Genomic DNA, 10,574 nt, shown 5'->3' with positions numbered 1-10,574 from the left:
CGCTTTGATCGTTCCCTGGAAGACCAGTAGTAGTTTCCGATGCACATCTGGTGGCAGTCTGCAATCTGTGGACTATCAGAGTGTTGGTGAAACACAGAAATTGCATCGGGATTGAATACAACAGTCACCATGCGCACTTTCCTCCATGGGAGTAATGTCTCTAACAGTCTACGCTTTGATCGTTCCCAGGAAGACCAGGCGTAGTTTCCGATGAAAAACTGGACTCATTCGGTAATCTGTGGAGTATCAGAGTGTTGATGAAACACAGAAAATGCATCAGGAATGAATACAACAGTCACTATGCGCACTTTCCTCCATGGGAGTAGTGTCTCAAGCAGTCTACGCTTTGATCGTTCCCTGGAAGACCAGTAGTAGTTTCCGATGCACATCTGGTGGCATTCTGCAATCTGTGGACTATCAGAGTGTTGATGAAACACAGAAATTGCATCGGGATTGAATACAACAGTCACCATGCGCACTTTCCTCCATGGGAGTAATGTCTCAAACTGTCTACGCATTGATCGTTCCATGGAAGACAAGTAGTAGTTTCCGAGGCACATCTGGAGGCATTCTGAAATCTATGGACTAACTGAGTGTTGATGAAACGCAGAAATTGCAATGGGATTGAATACAACAGTCACCATGCTCACTTTCCTCCATGGGAGTAATGTCTCAAACAGTCTACGCTTTGAGTTCCCTGAAAACAAGTAGTAGTTTTCGATGCACATATGGAGGCATTCTGTAATCTGTGGACTATCGGAGTGTTGATGAAACACAGAAATTGCATTGGGATTGAATACAACAGTCACCATGCCCACTTACCTCCACGGGAGTAATGTCTCAAACTGTCTACGCTTTGATCGTTCCCTGGAAGACCAGTAGTAGTTTCCGATGCACATCTGGTGGCAGTCTGCAATCTGTGGACTATCAGAGTGTTGGTGAAACACAGAAATTGCATCGGGATTGAATACAACAGTCACCATGCCCACTTGCCTCCACGGGAGTAATGTCTCAAACAGTCTACGCTTTGAGTTCCCTGGAAGACCGGTAGTAGTTTCCGTTGCACATCTGTAGGCATTCTGTAATCTGTCTACTATCAGAGTATTGATGGAACACAGAAATTGCATCGGGATTGAATACAACAGCACTATGCGCACTTTCCTCCACGGGTGCAATTTCTCAAACAGTCTACGCTTTGATCGTTCCCTGGAAGACCTGTAGTAGTTTACGATGCACGTCTGGTGGCATTCTGTAATCTGTGGACTACCAGAGTGTTGATGAAACACAGAAATTGCATCGGGATTGAATACAACAGTCACCATGCGCACATTCCTCCATGGGACTAATGTCTCTAACAGTCTACGCTTTGATCGTTCCCAGGAAGACCAGGTGTAGTTTCCGATGCACATCTGGAAGCATTCTGCAATCTGTGGACTATCAGAGTGTTGATGAAACACAAAAATTGCATCGGGATTGAATCCAACAGTCACCATGCGCACTTTCCTCCATGGGAGTAATGTCTCAAACTGTCTACGCATTGATCGTTCCCTGGAAGACAAGTAGTAGTTTCCGATGCCCATCTGGAGGCATTCTGAAATATGTGGACTAACTGAGTGTTGATGAAACACAGAAATTGCAATGGGATTGAATACAACAGCCACCATGCGCACTTTCCTCCACGGGAGTAATGTCTCAAACAGTCTACGCTTTGATCGTTCCCTGGAAGACCAGTAGTAGTTTCCGATGCACATCTGGTGGCATTCTGTAATACGTGGACTATCAGAGTGTTATTGAAACACACAAATTGCATCGGGATTGAATACAACAGACACCATGCGCAGATTCCTCCACAGGAGTAATGTCTCAAACAGTCTACGCTTTGATCGTTCCCTGGAAGACCAGTAGTAGTTTCCGATGCACATCTGGAAGCATTCTGCCATCTGTGGACTATCAGAGTGTTGATGAAACACAGAAATTGCATCGGTATTGAATACAACAGTCACCATGCGCACTTTCCTCCATGGGAGTAATGTCTCAAACAGTCTACGCTTTGATCATCCCTGGAAGATCAGTAGTAGTTTCCGATGCACATCTGGAGGCATTCTGAAATCTATGGACTAACTGAGTGTTGATGAAACACAGAAATTGCAATGGGATTGAATACAACAGTCACCATGCTCACTTTCCTCCATGGGAGTAATGTCTCAAACAGTCTACGCTTTGAGTTCCCTGAAAACAAGTAGTAGTTTTCGATGCAAATCTGCAGGCATTCTGTAATCTGTGGACTATCAGAGTGTTGATGAAACACAGAAATTGCATTGGGATTGAATACAACAGTCCCCATGCGCACTTTCCTATACGGGAGTAATGTCTCAAACAGTCTACGCTTTGATCGTTCCCTGGAAGACCAGTAGTAGTTTCAGATGCACATCTGGTGGCATTCTGTAATCTGTGGACTATCAGAGTGTTGATGAAACACAGAAATTGCATCGGGATTGAATTTAACAGTCACCATGCGCACTTTCCTCCATGGGAGTAATGTCTCAAATAGTCTACTATCTGATCGTTCACTGGAATACCAGTAGCAGTTTCCGATGCACATTTCGATGCATTCTGTAATATGTGGACCTTCAAAGTATTAATCAAACAAAGAAATTGCATTGGGATTGAATACAACAGTCACCAAGCGCACATACCAACATGTTAGTAATGTCTCAAACAGTCTACGCTTTTATCGTTCCCTGGAAGACCAGTGGTAGCTTCCGATGCACATCTGGAAGCATTCTGCTATCTGTGGACTATCAGAGTGTTGATGAAACACAGAAATTGCGTCGGGATTGAATACAACAGTAAGCATGAGCACTTTCTTCCATGGGAGTAATGTCTCATACAGTCTACGCTTTGATCTTCCCTGGAAGATCAGTAGTAGTTTCCGATGCACATCTGGAGGCATTCTGAAATCTATGGGCTAACTGAGTGTTGATAAAACACAGAAATTGCAATGGGATTGAATACAACAGTCACCATGCTCACTTTCCTCCATGGGAGTAATGTCTCAAACAGTCTACGCTTTGAGTTCCCTGAAAACAAGTAGTAGTTTCCGATGCACATCTGGAAGCATTCTGTAATCTGTGGACTATCAGAGTGTTGATGAAACACAGAAATTGCATCGGGATTGAATACAACAGTCACCATGCTCACTTTCCTCCATGGGAGTCATGTCACAAACAGTCTACGCTTTGAGTTCCCTGGAAGACCGGTAGTTGTTTCCGATGCTCATCTGTAGGCATTCTGTAATCGGTCTACTATCAGAGTATTGATGGAACACAGAAATTGCATCGGGATTGAATACAACAGCACTATGCGCACTTTCCTCCACGGGTGCAATGTCTCAAACAGTCTACGCTTTGATCGTTCCCTGGAAGATCATTAGTAGTTTCCGATGCACGTCTGGTGGCATTCTGTAATCTGTGGACTACCAGAGTGTTGATGAAACACAGAAATTGCATCGGGATTGAATACAACAGTCACCATGCGCACTTTCCTCCATGGGAGTAATGTCTCTAACAGTCTACGCTTTGATCGTTCCCAGGAAGACCAGGTGTAGTTTCCGATGCACATCTGGAGGCATTCGGTAATCTGTGGAGCATCAGAGTGTTGATGAAACACAGAAAATGCATCAGGAATGAATACAACAGTCACCATGCGCACTTTCCTCCATGGGAGTAGTGTCTCAAGCAGTCTACGCTTTGATCGTTCCCTGGAAGACCAGTAGTAGCTTCCGATGCACATCTGGAAGCATTCTGCAATCTGTGGACTATCTGAGTGCTCATGAAACACAGAAATTGCAACGGTATTTAATACAACATTCACAATGCGCACTTTCCTCCATGGGAGTAATGTCTCAAATAGTCTACGATTTTATTCGTTCCCTGGAAGACCAGTAGTAGTTTCCGATGCACATCTGGTGGCATTCTGTAATCTGTGAACTATCAGAGTGTTGATCAAACACAGAAATTGCATCGGGATTGAATACAGCAGTCATCATGCGCACTTTCCTCCATGGGAGTAATGTCTCATACAGTCTACGCTTTGATCTTCCCTGGAAGATCAGTAGTAGTTTCCGATGCACATCTGGAGGCATTCTGAAATCTATGGACTAACTGAGTGTTGATGAAACACAGAAATTGCAATGGGATTGAATACAACTGTCGCCATGCGCACATTCCTCCACAGGAGTAATGTCTTAAACAGTCTACGTTTTGATCGTTCCCTGGAAGACCAGTAGTAGTTTCCGATGCACATCTGGTGGCATTTCTTAATCTGTAGACCATCAGACTGTTAATGAAACACAGAAATTGCATCGGGATTGAATACAACAGTCACCATGCGCACTTCCCGCCATGGGAGTAATGTCTCAAATAGTCGACGCTTTGATCGTTCCCTGGAAGACCGGTAGTAGTTTCCGATGCACATTTGCATGCATTCTGTAATCTGTCTACTATCAGAGTATTGATGGAACACAGAAATTGCATCGGGATCGAATACAACAGCACTATGCGCACTTTCCTCCATGGGAGTAATGTCTCAAACAGTCTACGTTTTGATCGTTAACTGGAAGACCAGTGGTAGTTTCCGATTCACATCTGGAGGCATTCTTTAATCTGTTGACTATCAGAGTGTTGATGAAACACAGAAATGGCATCGGGATTGAATACAACAGTCACCATGCGCACTTTCCTCCACGGGAGTAATGTCTCAAACAGTCTACGCTTTGATCTTCCCTGGAAGATCAGTAGTAGTTTCCGATGCACATCTGGAGGCATTCTGAAATCTATGGACTAACTGAGTGTTGATGAAACACAGAAATTGCAATGGGATTGAATACAACAGTCACCATGCTCACTTTCCTCCATGGGAGTAATGTCTCTAACAGTCTACGCTTTGAGTTCCCAGAAAACAAGTAGTAGTTCCCGATGCACATCTGGAGCATTCTGTAATCTGTGGACTATCAGAGTGTTGATGAAACACAGAAATTGCATCGGGATTGAATACAACAGTCACCATGCGCACTTTAGTCCACGGGAGTAATGTCTCAAACAGTCTACGCTTTGATCGTTCCCTGGAAGACCAGTAGTAGTTTCCGATGCACGTCTGGTGGAATTCTGTAATCTGTGGACTATCGGAGTGTTGATGAAACACAGAAATTGCATCGGGATTGAATACAACAGTCACCATGCGCACTTTCCTCCACGAGAGTAATGTCTCAAACAGTCTACGTTTTGATCGTTCCCTGGAAGACCAGTAGTAGTTTTCGATGCACATCTGGTGGCATTCCTTAATCTGTGGACTATCCGAGTGCTCATGAAACACAGAAATTTCATCGGGATTGAATACAACAGTCACTATGCGCACTTTCCTCCATGGGAGTAATGTCTCAAATAGTCTACGATTTGATCGTTCCCTGGAAGACGAGTATTAGTTTCCGATGCACATCTGGTGGCATTCTGTAATCTTTGGACTATCGGAGTATTGATGAAACACAGAAATTGCATCGGGATTGAATACAACAGTCACCATGCGCAGTTTCCTCCACGGGAATAATTTTTCAAACAGTCTACGTTTTAATCGTTCCCTGGAAGGCCAGTAGTAGTTTCTGATGCACATCTGGTGGCATTTCTTAATCTGAGGACTATCAGAGTGTTAATGAAACACAGAAATTGCATCGGGATTGAATACAACAGTCACAATGCGCACTTTAATACATGGGAGTAATGTCTCAAATAGTCGACGCATTGATCGTTCCACGGAAGTCCAGTAGTAGTTTCCGATGCGCATTTGCATGCATTCTGTAATCTGTGGACCTTCAAAGTGTTGATGAAACACAGAAATTGCATCGGGATTGAATACAACAGTCACCATGAGCACTTGCCTCCATGGGAGTAATGTCTCAAACAGTCTACGCTTTGATCGTTAAATGAAAGACCAGTTGTAGTTTCCGATTCACATCTGGAGGCATTCTGTAATCTGTTGACTATCAGAGTGTTGATGAAACACAGAAATTGCATCGGGATTGAATACAACAGTCACCATGCGCACCTTCCTCCACGGGAGTAATGTCTCAAACAGTCTACGCTTTGATCGTTCCCTTTAAGACCAGTAGTAGTTTCCGATGCACATTGGTGGCATTCTGTAATCTGTGGACTATCAGAGTGTTGATGTAACATAGAAATTGCATCGGGATTGAATACAACAGTCACCATGCGCACTTTCCTCCATGGGACTCATGTCACAAACAGTCTACGCTTTGAGTTCCCTGGAAGACCGGTAGTAGTTTCCGATGCACATCTGGAGGCATTCTGTAATCTGTCTACTATCAGAATATTGATGGAACACAGAAATTGCATCGGGATTGAATACAACAGCACTATGCTCACTTTCCTCCACGGGTGCAATGTCTCAAACAGTCTACGCTTTGATCGTTCCCTGGAAGATCAGTAGTAGTTTCCGATGCACGTCTGGTGGCATTCTGTAATCTGTGCACTACCAGAGTGTTGATGAAACACAGAAATTGCATCAAGATTGAATACAACAGTGACCATGCGCTCTTTCCTAAATGGGAGTAATGTCTCAAACAGTCTACGCTTTGATCTTCCCTGGAAGATCAGTAGTAGTTTCCGATGCACATCTGGAGGCATTCTGAAATCTATGGACTAACTGAGTGTTGATGAAACACAGAAATTGCAATGGGATTGAATACAACAGTCACTATGCTCACTTTCCTCCATGGGAGTAATGTCTCTAACAGTCTACGCCTAGAGTTCCCTGAAAACAAGTAGTAGTTTCCGATGCACATCTGGGGGCATTCTAAAACCTGTGGACTATCAGAGAGTTAATGAAACACAGAAATTGAATCGGGATTGAATACAACAGTCAACATGCGCACTTTAGTCCACGGGATTAATGTCTCAAACAGTCTACGCTTTGATCTTTCCCTGGAAGACCAGTAGTAGTTTCCGATGCACGTCTGGTGGAATTCTGTAATCTGTGGACTATCGGAGTGTTGATGAAACACAGAAATTGCATTGGGATTGAATACAACAGTCCCCATGCGCACTTTCCTCCACGGGAGTAATGTCTCAAACAGTCTACGCTTCGATCGTTCCCTGGAAGACGAGTAGTAGTTTCAGATGCACATCTGGTGGCATTCTGTAATCTGTGGACTATCAGAGTGTTGATGAAACACAGAAATTGCATCGGGATTGAATTTAACAGTCACCATGCGCACTTTCCTCCATGGGAGTAATGTCTCAAACAGTCTACTATTTGATCGTTACCTGGAAGACCAGTAGTAGTTCCGATGCCCATTTCGATGCATTCTGTAATCTGTGGACCTTCAAAGTATTAATAAAACAGAGAAATTGCATTGGGATTGAATACAACAGTCACCAAGCGCACTTGCCAACATGTTAGTAATGTCTCAAACAGTCTACGCTTTTATCGATCCCTGGAAGACCAGTGGTAGTTTCCGATGCACATCTGGAGGCATTCTGTTATCTGTGGGCTATCAGAGTGTTGACGAAAAACAGAAATTGCATTGGGATTGAATACAACAGTCACCATGCGCACTTTCCTCGATGGGAGTAATGTCTCAAACAGTCTACTCCTTCATGGTCCCCTTCAAAACCAGTAATAGTTTCCGATGCACATCTTGTGGCATTCCTTAAACTGTGGACTATCAGAGTGTTGATGAAACACAGAAATTGCATCGGGATTGAATACAACAGACACCATGCGCACTTTCCTCCACGTGAGTAATGTCTCAAACAGTCTACGCTTTGATCGTTACCTGGAAGACCAGTAGTAGTTTCCGATGCACGTCTGGTGGCATTCTGTAATCTGTGTACTATCAGAGTGTTGATGAAACACAGAAATTGCATCGGGATTGAATACAACAGTCACCATGCGCACTTTCCTCCACGGGAGTAATGTCTCAAACAGTCTACGCTTTGTTCGTTCCCTGGAAGACCAGTAGTAGTTTCCGATGCACATCTGGTGGCATTCTGCAATCTGTGGACTATCAGAGTGTTGATGAAACACAGAAATTGCATCGGGATTGAATACGACAGTCACCATGCTCACTTTCCTCCATGGGAGTAATGTCTCAAACAGTCTACGCCTTGAGTTCCCTGAAAACAAGTAGTGGTTTCCGATGCACATCTGGAGGCATTCTGTAATCTGTGGACTATCAGAGTGTTGATGAAACACAGAAATTGCATCGGGATTGAATACAACAGTCACCATGCGCACTTTCCTCCACGGGAGTAATGTCTCCAACAGTCTACGCTTTAATCGTTCCTTGGAAGACCAGGTGTAGTTTCCGATGCACATCTGGAGGCATTCGGTAATCTGTGGAGTATCAGAGTGTTGATGAAACACCGAAATTGCATCGGGATTGAATACAACAGTCACCATGCGCACTTCCCTCCACGGGAGTAATGTCTCAAACAGTCTACGCCTTGATCGTTCCCTGGAACACCAGTAGTAGTTTCCGATGCACGTCTGGTGGCATTCTGTAATATGTGGATTATCGGAGTGTTGATGAAACACAGAAATTGCATTGGGATTGAATACAACAGTCCATATGCTCACTTTCCTCCATGGGTGTCATGTCACAAACAGTCTACGCTTTGAGTTCCCTGGAAGACCGGTAGTAGTTTCCGATGCACATCTGGAGGCATTCTGTAATCTGTCTACTATCAGAGTATTGATGGAACACAGAAATTGCATCGGGATTGAATACAACAGCACTATGAGCACTTTCTTCCACGGGTGCAATGTCTCAAACAGTCTACGCTTTGATCGTTCCCTGGAAGATCAGTAGTAGTTTTCGATGCACGTCTGGCGGCATTCTGTAATCTGTGGACCATCGGAGTGTTGATGAAACACAGAAATTGCATTGGGATTGAATACAACAGTCCCCATGCGCACTTTCCTCCACGGGAGTAATGTCTCAAACAGTCTACGCTTTGATCGTTCCCTGGAAGACGAGTAGTAGTTTCAGATGCACATTTGGTGGCATTCTGTAATCTGTGGACTATCAGAGTGTTGATGAAACACAGAAATTGCATCGGGATTGAATTTAACAGTCACCATGCGCACTTTCCTCCATGGGAGTAATGTCTCAAATAGTCTACTATTTGATCGTTCCCTGGAAGACCAGTAGTAGTTTCCGATGCACATTTCGATGCATTCTGTAACCTGTGGACCTTCAATGTATTAATGAAACAGAGAAATTGCATTGGGATTGAATACAACAGTCACCATGCGCACTATCCTCCACAGGAGTAATGTCTTAAACTGTCTACGTTTTGATCGTTCCCTGTAAGACCAGTAGTAGTCTTCGATGCACATCTGGTGGCATTCCTTAATCTGTGGACTATCAGAGTGCTCATGAAACACAGAAATTGCATCGGGATTGACTACAACAGTCACCATGCGCACTTTCCTCCATGGGAGTAATGTCTCAAATAGTCTACGATTTGATCGTTCCCTGGAAGACCAGTGGTAGCTTCCGATGCACATCTGGAGGCATTCTGTAATCTGTGGGCTATCAGAGTGTTGATGAAAAACAGAAATTGCATTGGGATTGAATACAACAGTCACCATGCGCACTTTCCTCCACAGGAGTAATGTCTCAAACAGTCTACTCTTTGACCGTTCCCTGGAAGACCAGAAGTAGTTTCCGATGTACATCTGGTTTCATTCTGTAATCTGTGGGCTATCAGAGTGTTGATGGAACACAGAAATTGCATCGGGATTGAATACAACAGTCACCATGGGCACTTTCCTCCACGGGAGTAATGTCTCAAACAGTTTACGCTTTGATCGTTCCCTGGAAGACCAGTAGTAGTTTCCGATGCACATCTGGTGGCATTCTGTAATCTGTGGACTGTCAGAGTGTTGATGAAAGACACAAATTGCATCGGGATTGAATACAACAGTCACCATGCGCACTTTCCTACACAGGAGTAATGTCTTAAAAAGTCTACGTTTTGATCGTTCCCTGGAAGACCAGTAGTAGTTTTCGATGCACATCTCGTGGCATTCCTTTATCTGTGGACTATCAGAGTGCTCATGAAACACAGAAATTGCATCGGGATTGACTACAACAGTCACCATGCGCACTTTCCTCAATGGGAGTAATGTCTCAAATAGTCTACGATTTGATCGTTCCCTAGAAGACCAGTATTAGTTTCCGATGCATATCTGGTGGCATTCTGTAATCTTTGGACTATCGGAGTGTTGATGAAACACAGAAATTGCATCGGGATTGAATACAACAGTCACCATGCGCAGTTTCCTCCACGGGAATAATGTCTGAAACAGTCTACGTTTTAATTGTTCCCTGGAAGGCCAGTAGTAGTTTCTGATGCACAGCTGGTGGCATTCCTTAATCTGTGGACTATCAGATTGTTAATGAAACACAGAAATTCCATCGGGATTGAATACAACAGTCACCATGCGCACTTTCCTCCACGGGAGTAATGTCTCAAACAGTCTACGCTTTGATC

This window comes from Schistocerca gregaria, unplaced genomic scaffold (genome assembly GCF_023897955.1).
Source record: "Schistocerca gregaria isolate iqSchGreg1 unplaced genomic scaffold, iqSchGreg1.2 ptg000480l, whole genome shotgun sequence".
Lineage (NCBI taxonomy): Eukaryota > Metazoa > Arthropoda > Insecta > Orthoptera > Acrididae > Schistocerca > Schistocerca gregaria.
This window is presented reverse-complemented; position numbering follows the sequence as displayed.